This window comes from Otolemur garnettii, unplaced genomic scaffold (assembly GCF_000181295.1).
Source record: "Otolemur garnettii isolate 467f Iridium unplaced genomic scaffold, OtoGar3 scaffold00034, whole genome shotgun sequence".
Classification (NCBI taxonomy): domain Eukaryota; kingdom Metazoa; phylum Chordata; class Mammalia; order Primates; family Galagidae; genus Otolemur; species Otolemur garnettii.
The window spans coordinates 6,312,105-6,334,155 of NW_003852429.1; the positions used below are offsets into that span (position 1 = coordinate 6,312,105).

At 37.1% G+C, this 22,051-nt stretch overlaps 1 protein-coding gene across 1 annotated transcript in view; it reads left to right on the forward strand.

Moving 5' to 3' along the window:
* The window catches only part of HS6ST3 (heparan sulfate 6-O-sulfotransferase 3), a 703,070-nt gene that overhangs the window by 535,269 nt on the left and 145,750 nt on the right, over positions 1-22,051 (forward strand). The gene's annotated exons all lie outside the window — the stretch shown is intronic.

A 22,051-nucleotide genomic window follows, 5' to 3' on the forward strand; every position in this document is an offset into this window, starting at 1 on the left:
TCTTTGGTTGATCTTTAGATGCCACATAAAAACAAGGAACCACTTGAGGAGTGAGGGGAGAAGATTTCTTACTGGGTCACAAAACTCATATCATATCATGATAGTCATCAGTGAATGAAGACCAAACTCTTATGGTTGAATATTTGCTCTACAAGAAAATAGAAAAGATCTTATTTAACAAATTTAATATCAGTGCTGTTTGAGGACTTGTATTTGCTAAAATATTTTCTGGGGCGGATACAAAGTCAGGGGAACTTCACTTTATTAGTGAACCTAGAGGGACTTTCTGAGAATTGGAAAACCTCAATTACCTGTTCACAGTGTATGTTTGATTATACCTTTCACTCTCTGCCAAATAAACAAGGGATATTAGGTAATGCATAGCCATCTTTTGAATTTTTGGTGTGTGTATGTTTAAAACCACCACTTAGAAACTGGTGATTGAAGCAAAGAAATCTATAATGAAATAATGAACCAGGTTCTCTATAGTTCATTTTTTAATCATCAATTTAAAAGCACACATCCTATCTGTATTGCTTTCACACATACCAGATATGCCTCTTCCCAAAGACATCACTATTAAAAAAGAGCCTGGAGTTAACATGTCTGAAGTGATTATTTATCTTGACAAGGGCAGTACCAATTTTCCCCCTGAAGAGTTTACATTATGAGATGTTGAAGAAGAAACTTCTTGGCTGGCTCACCAGCAATTTTCCTTATTTTTAAGGTGTTCATAAGTGAGGGAAAAAGATCACTTGAGCCCTTAGGACATTGTTAAGTTTATATTTTCTCTCTGCCAATATCTGTCAAGGGAGAGCAAAATGAGCATCTTAGTTCCTTGTTTTATGCTTTTCAGCTCAACCAAACTTCTCAATCTAACACATTCCTGATGACAGGGCCTAGAGAGACTGTGAACCCCTGACAGTCACTCGTCAACTTTCCTTAAGGAGGGTAAGTCAGGGGACATTTCAGATGTGTTAGAAAATGTGCTTCAGAATCTAGTTCAGTGGGGATAGTGAAGTGGAATGTACAAGATTATTGCTTATTTGCAGGAGGGTGAATGCAATAAGAAATATCATCATCGTTTTAAATTTTTACTTCAGATGTGTGAATGGGGCTGTCACATGGAGGATTGCTGATTTTTCTTTAGGTCTTTTCATTTGTATCTATTCCAAAATAGTTACACTGTTCTTAGAAGCCTGTATAAATGAACTCATTCTTTTATTCACAATATTGTTTGAAAATTCCTTGATATTTCTGTAATGAGCCATCTCCACGAAAACAGAATTCAGAGTTTTTCTTAAACAATATCACTACAGTTAGTAATGAGGAAAACCAGGCTGTGGATAAAGAATAAAATGATACTCTACCCAACTCTTACCAATCGTGCCCCTTCCATGCTAACCAGATGCACATTTGGTTCCTGCCAATTGGATGGGGTTGCCTGGGAAAGGAGGAGAGACAGACCACCCTACTACAGGTGGAGATGTTTCTCCTAATTTTGTTTACTTGTCAATCTTCTATCAGCCTTCTGAGAGCTCCACATCCTCTTTCACAAAAGAGATTATGTATCCCAAGAACAAAGGTTGAGCGTCATTCATGGTAGTAAAGATGTCACTCCTTTTTGTTGTTAGGATTCACAATTATAAGGTAATTCAGAATCTGAGGTTTCCAAGAGAAAGCTAGGTAATGTATAAAACATAGCAATAGATATAATCCTCCCAAGAGTTTCCAATTTATTCTAATATTTCTATGCCTTTGTTCATCACCTAAGAGAATTATCAAGATAATCTTTGGCTTGCCTTTGAGGAATCATTATTTAAAATAACTAATGTGATATTTTATACATATAAGAAAAGTAAATTAGAATTATGAGTGTAGATACCAGGTCTAACATGATATGCTCAGTTGAGTAGGACAGACTACTGAAGCAATTTAGTGATTCAGTGTCCAATAATGCTTTCCATCATGATTTCTCAGAGTGCTGTACAAGATGCCAGTTATATCACATACCCTCTCATTTATGAAGAGAAATCTTATTTTATTCCTTTTACAAATCATAAGTTCAGGTCCAGAAGTTATTATGTAGTGTGCTTGTATTCAAAAAACATGGAATAGAACTACATTGTTGGAACTAATACTAAGCACTTTTCAAGGTTGTGTATCTGAAGAACAAAGGCTGACTACTGCTCACTTTGGGACTAGAAAAAGGACCAGAGAACTAAAGAGAGGATAAAAGTAAAATGTGGTGATGTGGAAGAGGGTGCTTAGAACCAAAGCACAGGCTTCAGGGAAAGGACCACACTAATGTTTTTAGCCTCTGGCCAATCCTTCACTCTGAGTCCTTTTGTAGTGGAATAGGGAGGAGGAGGAAAGTGAGTGATTAAAAACTGAAAAGAGAGTTAAAACAGATAAAGTGGAATCGTGGTGGGATCCTCCAACTAATTGACCATTCTGAGAAACCAGAGCTGATATTCTTGATTTCCAAACTTGAGACAGCTTCTAAACTTAAATTTTGTATCAGACTGACTTGTTTAATGAAATTATACACAAAACAATCTTACAGTTTGATCTAAAGCCATATTTGGAATGTGTTATTACCAGATGTAGGTTTTGGAAACCTGGATATGTCCTGGCTAAAGGGATTACTCTGACTTTTAAGAGTGAGTGTGTGGGGGTTGGGGGGAGAGGGAGGGCAGGAGAGAGGGAAAGAGGGTATGAGAAAGAGAGAGAGAGAGAGAGAGAGAGAGAGAGCGCTCATGTCTGTTCTCTCCCCTGGAACATGCATTAAATGACAAAGTAGGAAATGAACAAAGACTTAATCGCCAGCCCTAATATTTATTCAGCACAAACAGGAAGAGACATATTCTTTCCTTATTTTTTATTTATGGAAAAGCAAAATTATAAGTATAACAAAGAGAGTTTAAAAAAAAAAAGTAAAGAAAAAATATTATCTTACCAACCTGGAACTCATTCACATTTAAGATACTTTAAGATCAGAATGAATATATCCAAGTAAGTCCTATCATCATTATGTCAAATAAAAATTTTTATTTTTTTATTGTTGTCAAAAGCTGTTTCACATATTTTATTGTATTTTTTTCATGTATACAATAATGCATTTATGGGGTACAATGTGCTGATTTCATATAGGATTAGGAACTCTTACATCACACTGGTTAATATATACCTCATCTAGTTTACTTAATTATTATATTAAGACACTTATACTCTATTAAAAATGCTTTCTTTTCTCTGTGCTGGTGGTTTATAGATGCTATTGGTAGCTTTTCAAGAAGGGCTTTTGTAAAGAAGTTGCAAAACATGATCCTTTTATGTTGAAAGTTCTAAGCGTTTTTATTATCAAAGGATGTTGAATTTTATCAAATACTTTTTCTGCATCTGTTGAGATGTTCATATGGTTGTTGTTTTCACTTCTGTTTATATGGTTAATCAAGTCTGTTTATTTGCCTGTGTGTGTATTGAACCATCCTTGCATACCTGTAGTGAAACTCACTTGACCATGGTGTGTTATCTTTTTGGTATAGTATTTTTGGTCACACTAATACCAGAAATATGCAGTTGGGATTTTTCAGAATCTGATGTGGCAGTAGACATGGAAGAAAAAAAAGGAGAGATGGAACAGTGTTTGTTCCAAAACTTATTTTTAACCAGTGGAAATTCAGTTTTCCAAATTACCTCTATATGATGATGGAGAACAAGGCAGCACACCATAGATATTAGCTGAAGACATGCTTTAACATAATAAACAGCAATGAGACATTAGGATAGGGAAGCACAATGAAACTCAGGCAACACTTGACTTGGAAGTTACATGCAACTGTCTCATCAAAATCTAGAAAATGTCTGGCACTCTAGAAAGTTTCATTGTACCTCTTACCCCTAGAGATAATGATTTTTGACTTCTATCATCATTGGTAGATTTTTTTCTATTCTCTATGTTCAAATAAATGGAATCATATTATATGAACTTTTAAAATATCAAGATACTCAATGTCTGTGAGATTAATTCAGGTTTTTGCATGTATTAGTAACTTGTTAATTTTTTATCGCTGTCTATTTTTTTATTGTATACCAAAATTTATTCTGTTAAGTATTTGGGTTGTTTTCAGTTTGCGGCTATTATGAATAAGACTGCTATGAACATTTTCGTACATGTCTTTTGATGGATACATGCACTCATTTCATTTCCCTTGGGCATGTGCTTAGAAATGTGATTGCTAGATCATAAATGTATGGGTCTGACAATCAAGTTTGCTAACTTGCTATCATGCATTTATGTTGGCAGCACTGTACAAACAACTCAGTAAGGTTTCATAACTTTGATATTTCAGTGTCTCACAGCTGTGTCCACACTGATGTGTGGTAATGTTTTACTGAGTGGCATTCATTGTTGTTGTCCCATGTTTTTGCATGCTGTCATGAGAATGTCAAAGCTTGAATTAGAGCAACAAACGTTCATAAATTTCTTGTTAAATTTGGCAAGAGTAGAAGTGAAATAAAGCACATGTTAGTCCAAGTTTATGGGGATAATTCCATGAAGAAAATAACAGTGTAAAAATGGATTAAACCTTTTTCTAAGGGGAGAGAAGAAGATAGGTCAGGGTGACCAGGAATGAGCAGAATTGATGAAAATATTGTAAAAATTCATCAAATTGTGCATAAAAACCATTAGCTGTCTGTGAGAAATATAGCAGACCAAATAAATATTGGTAGAGAAACAGGATAAATTTAACTAAAAATCTTGGCCAGCAACTTATGGCTTTTAAATCATGACAATGCACTAGCTCACATAGCAAGCTCACATAGCATTGTCTATGAGGGAGTTTTTAGTCAGCAAACAAATTAATGTATTGGAATACCCTCCCTACTCACCTGATCTAGCCTCACTGAATTTTTTCTTTACCCAAACATGGAGGAAATATTGAAAGGAAGACATTTTGATGATATTCAAGACATCAAGGGTAATATGATGACAGCTCTGATGACCGTTCCAGAAAAAGAGTTCTGAAATTGCTTTGAAGGGTGCACTAGGCACTGGCATCAGTGCATAGCTTCCAAAAGGGAATACTTCAAAGGTGACCATAGTTATATTCAGCACGAAGGTATGAGCACTTTTTCTAAGAGCATTTGTGAACTTAATTATCAGACCTCGTATATGTAGCTTGAGTAGACATTGGCAAATTTCCATAGTTGATGTACCAGTTAATTCTTTCTGTAGTAAGATAGAGTGGTCCTTTTACTCATATTTATTGCCAACAAGTGGCATTGCCAGGTTTTTAGATTTAGCTATTCTATAGGGAATGTAGTATTAATCGTATTGCATGGTGATTTTAATTTCATTTCACTGGTGATTTATTTTTGTTGATTTGTCACTTTGGTATTTTTTAATTAAAAAACATCTCCTTAAATATTTTGTCCAATTTAAAAAATAAGTTCACTTCTCTTTTTAAGATTAGGTTGAAGGAATTCTTGAGATATTCTCTATATGTATTATAAATATCTTTGTTGAATACATGTATTATAAATATCTTCTCTTAGTTTATAGATTATTTTTTAATCTCTTTATAGAATCATTTAATAAATTACTTCTTAAATTTAATGAACTACAATTTGTTAATTTTCTTTGGTGGATATCATTTTGCATAAAGTGAAGAAATAACTTTCTGCCCCAAGATATGAAGATATTTTATGTTTTGTACTAGAAGTTTCATTTTTAAAAAATATTTAGATTCATGGTTCATCTGACATTAATTTTTAAATATGTTGTGAAATAATAAAGCGAGATTTATTTTTCTCTCACATCAATGTCTACTTGCCCCAGAACCATTTATTGCAAGTAAATTTCTTTCCTATTGAGTTTTGGCGGCATTTTTATCATGAAGCAATCAATAGTATATGTGTGTATCTATTTCTGGGCTATCTTTTCTATTTATACATAGTCTTTTAAAACTTTTTTCCACTTATTATGTTATGGTTATATTTTCATGACAAATATTGAACATAATGTCACTTTTAATGGACAGATAAGATTTAATTTATAATATATTCATTAATATTTAATATCTTATGGCTTATGAGTTCAATTTTCAAATTTATTTTCTCTATTAAGCACACTAAATCATTATACATTCTTGTTTCATACAAAAGCTATAGGAATAACAAGACAATTAAATTTTTAATGAGGAAAACTTCTGTTATATAGTGGGAAATGCATTAATACAACATGAGAAGAACCAAATTTCAATTAAGATTCTACTATGTATTAACTGTAAAGAACAATTTTTAGTTGTACAATAACATCTACCTCCCAGAATTAATATAAGAATAAAACTTATTAATGAGCACAAGAGTGCTTTGAAATTTATAAATTATTATCAATAAATTATAGAAGTCTGAAAAATATAAAATTATTTTAGCCAGTATTTGTTAATGAGCAATGGGAAAAGTATAGTCTCTTCGATAAATGGCCTTATGTCTATCAATTTCAAAATGTGATATATCCATTTAATTAAATGCTATCAGCAATAAAAAAGAGAATACTACTAAATCAATGAACCACAAAAACATTATCATAATGGAAAGATGCCACACAAAGGAACAAATCTCTAATATTGTATGATTCCATTTTTATAGGAGATCCATAAAAGGCCCATTTATTAAGACAGCAGATCAGTGGTTACCTGACGTTTAGGGGTTAAAGCAGAACTAAATGCAAACAATCTCAAGGGAATTTTTTCGGAATGATGAAAATGGTTTAAAACTGACTTGTGGTGATAATAGCCAATGCAATAAATTTGTTAAAAATTGTTTAGTGCTACAAATGCAGTAGGTATGTTTTATGGTACAGTTTATAATTTATACCTAAATATAGTTGTATGCAAGAAACGAGATAATTCATAGAAACAACTTTGCCCAGTGCTTGACATAGTAACAGTGAGTCAGTGTTTCAGTGTTTGTCATCATCATCACCATCATCATCATTATCATCTTTATATTGAGTATAACCATCTGTGTTTTCATCTCCCAGACCCCAGTTGTTGTGCTGTGCGGCAGAAAATACTATCCAAGCCAGTGTAGATTGAAAACTGAAAAGTCATAGTCTTTAACTTTGGCTGAATGCTTGATGCTTCCTGGGAGTTCTGTATCTTTCCCTTGTACCTTGTCACATTTCATACACTAAGCTCTTCACAACCTCATCTCCCTCCTCTCACTCACTCTGACAAGTGAATGCCACCTCCTACTTTACACAGAATATAACATCTGTGATGAGAACTCCCTTGAAAATATGTCTTCATCTATAACCATTCTTCATCTTCTTTCCTGCTACAGTATCAGGATTATTTCTCTTCCTTTCCTTGGGCATTTCTTACTTCCATGCCCTGGATCAGGTGACCTTCTCAAGGACCTTACCCCATTTCTCATAATAATCTCTCTACTATACCTACCTCCTCCTTTTCTTCTTCTTCTTCCTTCTTCTTTTTCTTTCTTTCTTTTCTCCTCCTCCTCCTCGTTCTTATTCTTCTTCTTCAACATTCTCTCAATAAAAAACAAAGAGAAACAAAAACATTTGCAAACACAAAGCTCCTCTTCATTGTCCATTTGTCATCCAGGCATTCATTGCTGTAGTCAACATTTTGCTTGAATGCCTACATTGTACCATAGACCTTGCTTGGAGTTTGAAACATTATGGTCAGCATGGAGAAATGTTCCTTGTTCTCGAGGGGCTTATAGTGTAGGAGATAAAGGGTATTTAAAAATACTTAGGCAAAGAATTAACTAAGTTTCCTTATTAATAAGTATAATGAAAAAATACCAGAATACTAGGAGACCATATAGTAGAAGTATATAGGGACACTTTTTCACTGAAAAAGTTATATGTAAATAAATTTTGAAAGAAGAATAGAGTTCAACAGGCAGTTAGAAATTAAAGTAAAAGGCTGGGTGTGGTGGCTCACACCTGTAATCCTAGTGCTCTGAGAGGCCAGGGCAGGTGGATTACTTGAGCTCAGAAGTTCAAGAACAGCCTGAGTAAGAATGAGACCCTGTGTCTAGTAAAAATAAAAAAAAAAAACAACTAGCCTGGCAAGATATCCATCTCTTGCCTGATTGCACTGCCTAGGACTTTTAGTAGTATGTTGAATAGTAGTGATGAAGGAGGACATCCTTCTCTGGTTCCAGTTCCAAGCAGGAATGCTTTCAGCTTTTCTCCATTCAATTACATTGGCTCTGGGTTTGTTGTAGATGGCTTTTATCAGTTGAAGGAATGCCCCATCTGTGCCAATTTTTGTAAGTGTTCTCATCCCCTGGTTTATGCCTTCATGAGAATAAGTACATGAAAATAATTCACATAAATATCATATCTTATTTCAAGATATGCAGCATATATATATTATATATATATATGATAGAAGAGTGCATATGGTTTGGTTACTGTTATATGTAGAGTAAATTTATGAGTCAAAACACTCGAAATTCAAATTATGATGTTTAGCTCATCTTAATATTTTATATTAATACATTTTAATGTCATCTGTGATGAACTACCCCAGTAAAATTTACCCCTTTTTTATTATGTTGGATGTTATTTAATCATGGAATCAAAAATGGCTTTCTCATGCTAAGATAGTCTTTCAAGTCAAGATAAACACCAAATGTCCCACATGTATTTGTTTTATTTATGATGCTCATAAAATAGTATGACTACAGACTGTGCATGGAGTAATTTATATTTTGCTAATGCCAAAATCTGTAAATGGTATTGAATATGAAGTAAAACTAAAAGATAGCAGAAAATAGAAGACAACTTCAGGTAGATATTTTTTATTCTCTTAATATATAAATTGTAAGAAAATCTTCTGAAAGGGTCAGTATCCAATTAAACTCTTGTATTAAATGTTGAATACAGGAACAGTTACTTCTTTACAGAAAATATGCCTCTGGAAACTTCTATACCGTATGTCAAGTTATAGGATAAAAAAGCACATTTGTTATCCTAGTTCAGAAATAATTGCTGCCATTAGGTTGGTAGGAACGTAAATTTTACTCACTTCTGTCAGCAAGCTTGTCAACTTTCTAAACTCCATCTCCATCTGCCCCTCCAGTGACAAGCTGAATATCATTTTTCCTTCCACCAAAATGATAATGACTCATAAATGTAAATTTCATTGAAATCACCCATGTGGAAACATTTATTAACTCTTTTTTTGTTTGTCTAAGGAATAAAGAAATCAGATAGGTTGATCTTTGTTCAGCAATATTATATGTAAAATATCTCATCCAAACTCACTTGCTTTTCTTGTTAAAATGGTGTAAATATATTACTGACTATTTTTTTCTTTTTTTTTGCAAGAATTATACATGCACTTGGCTGTCAGGCTTTAGGCATAACAAACAGTGTCACAGAAGGGGTACTTACTACGCCTTCCTCTAGGATGGGGGAAGGGGTGGCGGAAAAAGCCACCTGCAGGTGCCCTTGTGCCAAGATTCTTGTCTCTAAGTCCAGAAGTTACATTTTAGCACCACAGACTGTGACTCCAGGGAAAAGCTTTAATAAAAATAGCTGTTATTTCTAAAGTACCTACTGGTTTTTTTTCATTTTTTTTTTCTCTACCTAACATTCACTAAGTCCTAACTATCGGCTAAGCTCTTTTTTAAGCAATGTACACATGCTACCTCATTTTAATCCTCACCACAACCCTTTGAGATAGATACTGTTATAATGCCCATTTTGCTGACAAGAAAACTGAGGCACAGAGAGGTCGTAATACACACATAGCTGGTGAGAGGCAAAGCCAGGATTTGAACACTGGAAATCTGGTCTGGTGGAGCTGTGTTCTTCAGCACAGCTTGCTTTGATGTTTTAATGTATAATCTCATTCAGTCCTGAGGAAAACCTAATTTGGCAGGATGAGAAAACAGATGTTCGCAAAGGTGAGACACTGTCCACAGGGCACACAACTAATACACCTGGTAAGTGGCAAAGCAATGCTTATCTGACACTAAAGCACATGCTTGAAATACATGGTGACTTAGTAGTAAGACCTGTGGGCTCACCTGCCTATTCCCTGCAAGGCAGTTTCCTTTTAAAGGTAGGAGAACCACAAAGGGCTGCTGCCACTGCAGTCTCTCTGGTTACTGGCAAAATCTTATTGGGAGGCTGAAGAACTGGTTCAGCCAGTTTCCTGACAGTTCTGAGGAAAGAGGAAGACAGCGGAAGGAGCTGGGCACACTAGTACAAGCCTTTTTTTTTTTTTTTGCATTTGGTACATTTGTTATTATGCACATGCAACCTGTGCATCCAAAAAAGGGCAAGGTAGTTTTCCAATAAAGATGTGACATCCTTGCACATTAGTCTTACATTTACCCTTGAGAATAAGAATTCTTGCTGATAAGAAATGAGCTATAAAATATGGAGACCATGTCTCAAGTATTTAAGGATAAAGCGATAAACATGCAGATGGGGCCATTAATGAACATTAATTGCTTTAAATTAGGTTTTATTGTGCAGTGGGTAAATTGGAAAGTACACATTTGCATTGGTAATAGAAAATTAATTTAAATGCTTCAGGAAGCAAAATATCACCTGATGTGCTAAAACCTGTTATTTGTGGTAGGCTTAAAAGGAAACTTGAAGGGCACCGTGTATTAAAATAAAATAAACTAGGCTGGAGGCACATGTGTGGGAACATCTTCGTAGGCATAGCCCTGGAGGATTAAGGAGTTTGCCTAGGCCAAGAAAGGGCCAGATGGCGACTAGTTTAATGTTACATGTTCACAGCACTGTGTCGCCAGAGTGGCGGTAATGGAATGGTGCGCTGGAAGAATGTAAATCTAGGAGCTCTATGGGCCTTCAGGAGGTAATTGGATCCTTCCTCCTCCCTCCAAGGAGGATGTGTCTTGAAATTTTCCAGAACAGATTGTTGCCTACCCAAGTGTTGTGAGCACTTGAACAGAGGATATACAAGGTCCTTTCTCAGTGGCCTGTTTCTACCCAGGACATCCCAGTTCACACTGAGAAAGCCTTTCCTCAAGCCTCCCTCATTCTCTCCAGCAATGGCTTAAATCCCTATCTTTTATCTCTGAAGAATTGGTAACCAGAGCATTTGCATGATTCATTCAATGGTTCTTGAATCTTTCTATTCTTGGGTAGATATGACTTGGTTTCTTCTCCTTACCACTTTTACTTTTAATGTCATTTTTTTTCATTATTTTTCTCTGGATCCTGCCCTCATAAAACAGTGTTTAAAAATAGGAAAAATTCTCTAACAAAAGAGGTATGTAATAAAGGTCTTCTGTCCTCAGGCAAAAGTGGTAGGAAATTGTCATCTCAGTTGTGACATGGATGCAGTCAGCTGTGTGACTGTTCCTTATGACAGAGAAGAATAGGGTAGAAGTGGGTTTTTAAGGAAGAGCAGGAAATTGAGGCTTAAGTAGCCTAAAATACACTGATGTAGAGTTCAGACGAGAGAGGCTAGAAATTCAAATTTGAGAGCCATCATTTTATAGACTATTTTTAAAGACACAGATTTGGATGAGATGACCTAAGCAGTAAATGTAGAAAACAAAGTTAATATAGAAAGTGCTTCCGGGTACTTTGGCGTTTAGAAGTCTAAAAGGAGGGACAGGACGAATCAGCAAAGAAAACTGAGAAGAAGGGAGGTCAGAGATGAAAGAGAAAAATTACAAGAATGTGGTGTCCTGGAAACCAAATAAAGAAAATGCTTTAAGAAGATGGGAGTGGCTAGATGTGTTTAATGTCACTTAGAGGTCGAGGTGGAGAAAGAGGAGGTCCCCGCTGGCTTTGGCAAAGGAAATTTTCTGTGGTGTAACAGGGACAAAAGTCTGTTTGAGGTTCGTTCAAGAGAGAATGGCAGATGAAAAGCAGAGCTAGTGAATATAGGCTTCCTTTTCAGAGAGTTTAATGTAAAGAGGTACGGAAGACAAGGTAGAACAGAGGGGAACGTGAGATCAAGAGTTAATTTTTTTTTTTAAAGTATGAGATCTTATGGTAGGAATGTACACTAGCAGGAATAATTCAGTAGAAAAGAGAAATGAGGATGCTGGAGAGAAAGGAATCCAATACACAAGAGGAGTATTGATCCCGGATTTGTCCAGGGAGAGTTCATTCATCTATGCTTATTAGATTGAAGTCGGATTGTATGGGTACAGATGGAGGTAAGTATAGAGAGTTAATCAAATAAAATATTGACTTCTTTTTTATGTTTTTAAATCAAATTTGGTTTCATGGAATCAAATATTAATATTTTCTTAGGCCTTTAAACAACCCATTGGTCCTTGGAAGAGGCCTGTTACCCCAAATGGTCATTATCCAATGCCTGGCTAACGGAGATGGAAAATGTTTTGCTGTATGTGTAGCCAGAGGTCTTAAAAGTGCTTTCTGCTGGACAGGCCCTGATATTCCACTCTGGCAGGTTCTTGGCCATGACTTGTGATAGCTGGGATCAGTCACCCAATGTGACCAAGAACAGGCTGTGAACTCTAGCAAGACTTTATTGAACACATAACAAAACAATTGCAAACCAGTGGGGGGCGGTGGTCAGAGATGTGCAAAAACAAACTGTCCCTGACCCCCTCCTCCCACCAGGATGACTGATAACTAGGACTAGAAGGGACCCCTCAGTGTACACCTCACCTCCAGAGCGTGTTTGCCTGACTGGCTTCCTTCCTGCTCCACATGGTTTGGGAGCAGCTAACTCACCTCATTGCAGGGAATGCTCCAAGTGTTATCAGCACTTTGCTCCAATGTCTTCATCTACTCTCACTCAAACTCTTTTGAACCAAAATCAGTAGGAAGTCTCCTCTCCCTTCTATATTTCAAAAGACTGTTCATTTCCTGAATCATGTAACCCTCTCCCAATGTGTGTTTACAGTGGCAATTCTCTTTGACTGAAACTAAGCCTTATTAACAACAACAATGTGTTTTGGATCCGTGTCCTAATTGGATAATTACCATGATTTAGTTGCCAAGTGTAATTCATGAGTTAGGGCTGCCGTAGCAAAGAACCACAGACTAGGTGAATCAAATACAGTAGAACCTCCATAGTTGATCATCTCCCTACATTGACCACCTCCATAAGTTGACCTAATATGTATGGACCAGACACGCACCACATGTGCTTATCAGTACAGTGGGCCTAGTTCCTTATGTGACCAGCTGTGTATGTTGACTGGTTTGTTATTGTCCCTTGGAAGGTCAAGTTAAGAGGTTCTACAGTAATAGAAATTTATTTTTTCACAGCTCTCGAGGCTAGAAGTTCAAGATCATAGTGTTAGCAGGTTGGTTCCTTCTGAGAGCTATGAGAGGATCTTCTCCAGGCTAATGGACAACCTTGGCTTATGGACAACCTCCATATTTACTTGGTCTTTCCCACATGTGCCTGTGATCAAATTCTCCCTTTTACAAGGACTCCAGTCATATTAGATTAAGGTCAGTGTTAATCACCTCATTTTAGTTTAGTCACCTCTTTAAAGAGTCTCTAAGAAAGTCACATTCTGAGGTCCTGTGGGGTAACACTCTATCATGTGAGTTTTAGAGAAACACAATTTAGCCCCTACTGCCAAATTATGATTTACTCAATTTTTAAAAATATTTTAACACAATAATACTTAAAAACAAAAAGAAAATTAGTTTTAAACGTCAAAGAGTATTAAATGACTTGATGAAATCAATACTGTCTGCCCCACCTTGTTCCAATTGCATGTATTTGCCCCCTGACAATAGCCACTTTAACACATTTTTTTCTTCTGTCATTTATACCCATATTTCTAAATATTATGCTCACACTGTTATGTATTTTTTAAGATAAATATTATGTGCCAGCTCCACAGTATGGATTATGGTGATTTTGCTATCTTGGACCCCCGTATGCACTTCCTGCTCACCCCTAGTGCAGATATATTACTAGCTGGTTAGTCTTTATCATTACTATGTATTGCTCACAGTTGAAATGAAGGCATTACATTTCCTTTCTTGTACTATGTTTTGTTATATGTAGAGCTTCAAGTTGCTTTATTTCTTTGCTTAGTTTTTGTACCATCACCAATTCATCCTCAAACATTCCAGTGGTATTGCCTCCTGTCAGTGTGGTCACACACATCAGGTTATTCCTACATCCTACTTGTTTCCTTGGCAACACCAATGCCTAAAGTCCTCCACGTCCAGCCTCAAATGGACTCTGGGACTAGTTTACAATGGTATCCAGAAGCTTTCACTCAACTTCAGCCTTCAAGAGCCCTCCATCACTCTCCTGTGTTGGGCCTCCCATTTCCTGGATCACAGCCCCTCCTTTCTTGGTGGACACCTTCACTTTGATGTGTTCACATGACTCCAGTGGCTTCCTGAGAAAAAGAGCAGAGAGTATAACTGTTTTAAAACGTCAATATCTGAATATAACTTTAGTTTACCCTTGCTCTTAACAGATCATTCATTTGGTTTACCCTTTTGGATTGTAAATCATTTCTCCTGAGAATTGTAGGGCCTTTGTCCATCCTGGTCTGTCTTCTAATTTTGCTAATGAGAATCCTGACCCAACTTAAAGTCTTGACCTTTTGGAGCTGTGTTTATTTCCTCTGGTTGCTGTGACAAACCAGGACACATTGGATGGCTTAGAACAACAGAAACAGTTCTAGAGGCCAGAGTATGAAATTAGTGTCAATAAACTGAAATCTTCTGCAGTACTTCTCCTGCAGAAGTTCTAGTCTTCCAGTTTCCGGTAGCTTGTTATCATTTTTGTGCTGGTCACTTCAGTCTTTAAGGCCAGAATCTTTGTTTCTGTGCTCCATCTCCATCCACATCACTTTTTCCTCTGTCTGTGCTAAATCTCCCTTTATCTCCTATGGATGCTTGTGATAGCATTTAGGGCCCACTTGCCAATCCAACATAACCTCCTCATTTTAAGATCCTTACCTTAATCACATTTGTAAAGACCTCTTTCCAAATAAAATAACATTTACAGGTTCTACAAATTTGAACTGATATCTTCGGGTAGCTATTATTCATCCATATCCTGGAGGTAAGCTATGGTTTCGTTGTTCTTAGCTAGTAGAAGCTTTCCGTTCTGAAATTTCAGGATAATGTTCTTTGGTCAATCATTTTGCTTTGTTGGTGCTTTGAGGACAATTTAATCTAGAAACTCATGTGTTCTATCTCAGGGATATTTTCTTTATTCATCTTTGAACTTTAGTCTTTTATAGTTTTCCTGTTCTTTTTTTAAAGAATTCCTACAAGTTAGTTGTTGACCTTCTTATGTTCTTCTAGATTCTCTAAATTTATTTATATCTTTTCTTCTGTTTTCTGTTTCTTTAATATTTGCTCCAGTTAGTGGGATATTTCTTTAATGTATCTTATGTCTTCTGACCTTCCTACTGGTTTTGCATTTCTGATATTAAAATTTTAACATCTAACATACTGTTCTTCCTTATCATAGCAACCAATTCTTGTTCATGACCACCATATTTTTTCATTTCCTATGTTTTAAATATTGGCTTTTTAAGAATTTCTGTATCATCTCTTTTTATCTAAGAACTTTTTTAAAAAAGTTTTTTTTTTTTTACTTCTCTCTTTCATGTGGGAAGTTTGCTTCAAATGTCTGCATATTTGCTCATACATAACAGTGAGGTGGTAAAAATTTAGAAGGTGATCATAGTGAGTCAGCTTTTTTGCTGGGTGTCAATTCTGCAAGTCTTCTCTTTTTGTTGTTATTTTTCCTAGATAGATGATCCTTTTGTTTATAGAGAAATTCTGAATCCTTTCCTGGGGGTGTGAGCTGGGCTGCTGGCACTCTGGGGAGAAGGGCATGGAAGGGATCTGGGTCCTCCTTTGAAAGCAGACTTCCACTTTGACCCTCTCTGAGACCTCCCCTGCCTGGCCCTCATGGGGACTCATTGTTTCTGGGTTCACGATACTCTGATTCAGTCTCAGTGGAAAGTGTACATTTTTTCTTCAGGGTGGGGGAATTGCTGTGTAGACATATGCCCCTTCCTGCTTCTGAGCCCTTTTGTTGTTGAGCTGCTTCCATCTCAATTCCTTCCAAAGATCTTCCCCTTGAGAATGTGGGAGGTGGCCATAGTAGGAAAGAGACATCAACAAAAATTTTGAAAGCAGAGCTGAAATATAAATGTGTGGTGTGTGGGAGGAGAATGGACCCGTTTTATTTCTTTGTCATGTTTCAAGAGAAAGCAGAGATAAATGTGTGGATTCCACTTACCATGTTTAACTTTTACTGAAATAACAGTAAATGTAGCATCCAAATGATCTGTTCTAGTTTTTGCTATGCCAGGCTTAGCTTTCCTTCCAGTATAAGAGGATGAAAAGTTTAGGCCTGCACACCTTTATCACAGAAGTTCCTGATCTTCAAAGAGCTAATATACTTCTATACTTGGACGGGAATGTGAATAGAAACAAATAAAATACGCAGGCACATACACTGCTTGAGCATATACATATAAATATGCAAAATACTAACTTAAAGTATAAATTTAATTCTAAAATTTAAATCTCCATATCTAAACCTACATTTAGAAAAAAATAAGAAAATATATTTTTTTCATTTTGAGAAGGAAATTATATACAGAGTGGCCATAAAGTTCCTGTGCAATTTTAAATAGTTGCCTATTTTAAATGGTTATCTATTTTAAATTACACATGAACTTTATGACCACTCTGAATATGTATATATTTTACTCAATTTCTATTATAATACTAGAAGGTGCATTCGTTTTCTATTTCATGCAGAAAAAAAGGGGGGAAATTTGGGTTATTTCATTGAGTACAGGGCTTCCTCAAGAATAAAATAGGTAGAAATGTTTTCATATTTGCAGAACGAAAATTTCCCAATAAAGTTCTCTCCCAAGCAGAAATCTAGTTTTCAGTTTGGAAGCTACTACCATTTGAAGTAACAGTTTTTCCAGTTTTAAAACAATGTAAGATTCAGTCTCCCTTGGACATTTAGTTACATAAAAGTGTTTTAACAAAAGAAGTGAAGCAGGAGATACTACTGGAAGGTTAAATGAGGGTTGGAAGCAGATTTGGACATCAGCCTAAAGCAGCCTAAAAGACTCACCTCTTTCTCTCTCCAGCTTCCACTCATAGCACATGTGGCCTCTCCCTCTACTGTCACTTTTTTCATTGTGCATCTCCATCTTTCTTTTTATTTTGACTGTCACTCCACTGTAAGCATCAGTGAGAATCTGAGACCTAGCCGGTCTGTGTGTGTAGCTCATGATCATTGCCTGACTGGGCAGTGACTTATGCTCCAGGCCACCCTATAGGGCCAGTCACCTATTGATGAGTTCCTCTGCTGTCCCTTGCTCATCTCTGGTCCAGGAAGAGCCATCTGTGACCACAGGCAGCCCAGAGCTGCCTCTTGAAACGGGAATTCGTATTCGTTTGCTGGGGCTGTTGTAACAAAGCACCACAGCCTGGGCTGTGAACAATTTATTTTCTCACAGTTCTGGAGCCTGAAAGTCCCAGATCAAGGTATTAGGGCAGTGTGGTGGCTTAAGGTAGTTGCTGAGATAATTGGAAAGACCAAGTACAGTTTTAGCAAAAAAAAAAGAAAGTTTATTAATGACCTCCACAACAAGATGGTCCCCATCCTAGTGACTGCAGGCTCCATGGAAAGCACAGTTTGGGATTTTATACACAACTTGGAGGACTCTCTCAAAGCTGCTTTGAGTACCAGCTGCTTCTTGGAAGCCTCCCAGGGTCTTAACTCTGTTTTAAAAACAATACACTGTAATGTCTTGAAAACAACCTACTTGCAGTAGCTTGATAATGACCTCACCCACAAGGTCTTAATCAGTCTCATTCCCATAATAGCCCAACAAGCCTGACCCAAACCAATTCAAAATAGTCTAACCATATCCATAACCATATCCAGCTAACTACCCAGCAAAGGTGTCAGTAGGGTTGGTCTCTTCTCAAACCTTGTTCCTGGACTTGTAGATGGTTGTCTTCTCCCTGTGTGTTCACAGAGTTTTCCTTCTGTGCAAGTTGGTCTAAAATCTTGTCTTCTTGTAATAAAACCAATCAAACTGGATTAGGACCCTCCCTGATGAACTCATTTTTATTTGGTTACCACTTTAAAAACCCTCCTTCCAACAAGGGCACATTCTCAGGTACTGGGGGGTGAGAAATTCAGCATATGGATTTTTGAGGGACATGATTTAACCCCTAAATACTCCACGTTGGCAGAGCCACTTGAACCAGGAATTGGATCTCAGGGTTTAGACACTGTAATTGACATGTCCAATGCCATCTTCACTTCTGTCACAGTTCCATTAAACAAGAGGATATTTGCTGAATTGCCAAGCTATGAGCCACTCACATGAATTGTAGGTAGGACTAGGCTCAATAACTTTCTCAGATGAATTGCTTTGTGATTCTCATTTCATCTCAAGAAACGCAGATACCTATTTTTTTTAAGTCTCCATTGCCAGGTTATAGTAGTCTACCTCAAAGTTTTTGAGGTCTAAGTCATAATTTTCTAAATTATTTATGAATGTGTTCTTCAGAAAAGACCAGGAAAAGTTGACAAGTCCTATGAAGTCAAGATAAATGACACATTCTGCTCCTTTTCATCTGTAAGATCCATTACTCTGTCAAAGGAGTAATTTAGATGGCTGTGATTTGTTCCTCAAAAAGTTATTTTGCTTCTTCCAGCACCCACTCCTTGGGTGTGGTAATCAGCGAGTTTGGGTGTTTAGTTAGGAAATCTCATCAAGTGAACTAGAAATAGGAGTGTCAAAGTCATAGTAAGTAGAGAAAAGTTGGATTTTTATTTGGCTCTTTTCAAATACTTACTACATCCCAGTGTGTTCAGCAAATCTACGGGGTAGAGCCAGGGTCATCTCTATGGCTGTTTGGAGGAGATTTTCAGATTAAAGAAAAAAATTATTTGTCAGATCAATTGGATCTTAGGTTACGTTAAATGAAAGTAAAATGTAAGAATATGTATGTTGTTGTCATTTCAGAACGAGAGGTTTTTGTATTAAAACAGCTTGTTTAGGTTTGTTTGCATTTTGATAGGATACATTTTCTCTACCAGTAAAGACAAAATAAAATATAAGATAAGAAATACCATTAGAAGAGGAAGTAAATGAATCTGATTTTTGTCAATTACATTCTGATTGGCTTTGCATCCCTTTACTTTTCTGCCTACAGAAGTGGTATCTGGCTGGAAAGCCTTTCTATTAACAGGATGTAAATAGGCTGGTTTCCCTACAATGGTCGTGTACATTTCTTGGTATTTTAAGTTTCATTTAGGCATATATGTATATATATGCATATATATGTGTAGAGTATATACACATATTTTATATATGTGGGTGTATATCTCTCTCACCCATATTTTCTGTTCAAGAAAAATTAAAGTGAAAAAGAACGTTACACGTCTTTCTCATTCCTTGAACCATATTTCTTTTTTAAAAAAAGATTTATTTCCAGGTTATTATTAGCAATGTCATGCCCATGTCGCTTGAGCTCATTTCTCTTATATGTCTTATGACATTGTGTTGTAAATATTTGATTACATCTCTTTTCTTTCCTTTTGAATTTGAGTCATCCTAGACGCAAATAAATCTTATTTCCTATTTCAGCAAATATTGTTCTTGGCCAAAATGTTTACTTATTTATTGTTTCACACTGAGTTCTTCAATTTAGAGAAATAATTTCAGAAATTGGTCCTGTAATATTTGGAAATACTTCTATTTTTAATACTTATTTTCTATCAGTCCATTTTGTGCTACTGGAACAGAACACTGCAGATTTATAATGAACAGAAATTTATTGGCTTGTGATTCTGGAGGGTGAGAATCCAAGAGCAAGGGAGTGTCATCTGATGAGGCCTTCTTGCTGTGTTAGCCCTTTGTGGAAGGCAGAAGGGCAAGGGCAAGGGAGAGGCAAATGGGGGCCAAACTCATCCTTTCATAACAGACCTACTCCCAAGATAACAGCTTTCATCCATCCTCTCTGTCCTCATGGCCTCATTGTCGCATTAGAGTTGATTTTCTAACACATCCTTCCTTAGAGGACACATTCAAACCAAGACCATTAGTTTAGCATTATAACTAACATTTAAGACCAAATGAAGCCAAGATTGGGCTTCTTGGCTGAAAAGCAATGTGAAGAGTTGACAGTAATATAGACTTGCTTAGATTTAGGTTCTAATTCACCTCATTATTTGTGTGACTACCAATGAGCACACTATCTACTTCGTTATGTTTTATTTTTCTTATCAATTCAGCTATTTATATAGCCCTTACAGCAGGAGGAAGATCTCCATAGGGAATGAACAGAGGAGAACTTTAGACAGATGCTTCCATTATTTATAAGACAATGCATTAAAATGTCAACCCAGAACTCACCCTGGGTGTGAAGATAATAGGAAAATTACATGTCCTTCCTCAGCTGGTCTTGGGAGGAAGAAGTCAACCCTGTGAGAACCAGGGGAATTAGTGCCGTAGGTCTGCTCTGTGAGTCACTACACCCTCAATGTCTGGCTTGCCTGAGAAAAATATTTCTCTGCTTGTTATTTCACTTCCACATGATGACGTAGTCTTCAAATACCTACCTGTTCCTTTATTAGGTGGTTGGGCCAGCATTTCTCTCTGGGTTCCTAGCATCAACAACATTGGCAGGATGCTGGCATCCTAGTGTCCTAACGTAATAGTCAAAAGTGGACTGATGACTGAACTGGTTAGTTAATGAATTAATGAAGAGAAATAAGGGCATCTTCTGAAAACGCTAACCAGTCTTGTTTAAAGCCCACTGCCTTGTTCTTCTGACCTCAGCCCAAGAGACTGGCACTACAGACTTCTAACTGCCCAGCCCCCAGTGACTGTGAAATGATAACATAAACATATTTACACATTCGTCTTTGGCTCCCTTTATTTACACGTCTGTTCCTTGCAGGCATCATCTCCCAGCCTGCTTCAGCAATGGCTATAAGGCAGAGCCAAAGACTGATCACCCTTAATGGGGGCAGGTAGACATATGTCTCTCAGGTGCTCTCCTTTGTTTTGGTAGGAGGAGCTCACTTGAATGCTGCTCTTTCCTCACTAGCTGCCCCCATCATCTCTTTCTTTAATGGAGGGTGCCTACTGGTTACTGTGGCAACAGTGCTGCATGCAGCTGGTTGTTCTTTGAGGTAGACATCATACATTCATTTACTCCTCAAACATTTAAGGATCTGGTATGTGCTAAGATCTGATAATGGGATCAGTAGGTCCAAGAGACTTGGCCCTCATCTTGAGAGCTTTGGTCTGTCAAGGGACTTTGGATATAAGAAGAAATGGGAGTGCCAAGACCCCCAAAGGCCCTAGAAACAAGGGGGAGGAAATCAAGGAATAGAAAAAGGATACCTCTCTGGGCTGCAAGGAAAGAGACCCTGAGCCCTCTCCCAGCATAGCTCTTAGATGAGTTTCCTACCCAGGATGTGACAGTGTTTGTGGATGGGGGGAGGCTGCTCCAAAAGACCTTGGCTCATCCCACCACCTGTCTGTGGGGGTCAGCTGACCCAAGCAGGCTACACACGGTCCTTGGCCTTTCACTATTTTCTGCACTTCTCGGTGGCATCTAGGAATCTCATTATACCACCATGTCATCACCACATGGTGAGCAACCTCCCCTGGACCTAAAGAAGTAACACAGTCCAGGCCCCATCAAGTGGAAATCTGGAAATCCTCCCACATATTTGTAGATTCCATGAGATCACTGGACTTCTCTCAGATGGTCTAGAGAGGATGAATTTGGATTGTCATTAGAGGATAGGAAAAGAACACTTCCATTACACAAGTACAACAAGCTGCATTTCAATAGAGGTGTGGACAGCATGCTAGCACATCTGGGGAAGGGTTCAGGACCATCATACTCCTAAGAGATCAGAAAACAGCTTCTGGTTATGTCTGCATGGGCACCATGCGCTGGCTTGTGAAGAAGACCAGTGACTGATCTGCCATCTTGGTATAAACATTACATTCCCTCCTCCAACCCTGGACAAGTTTTCTT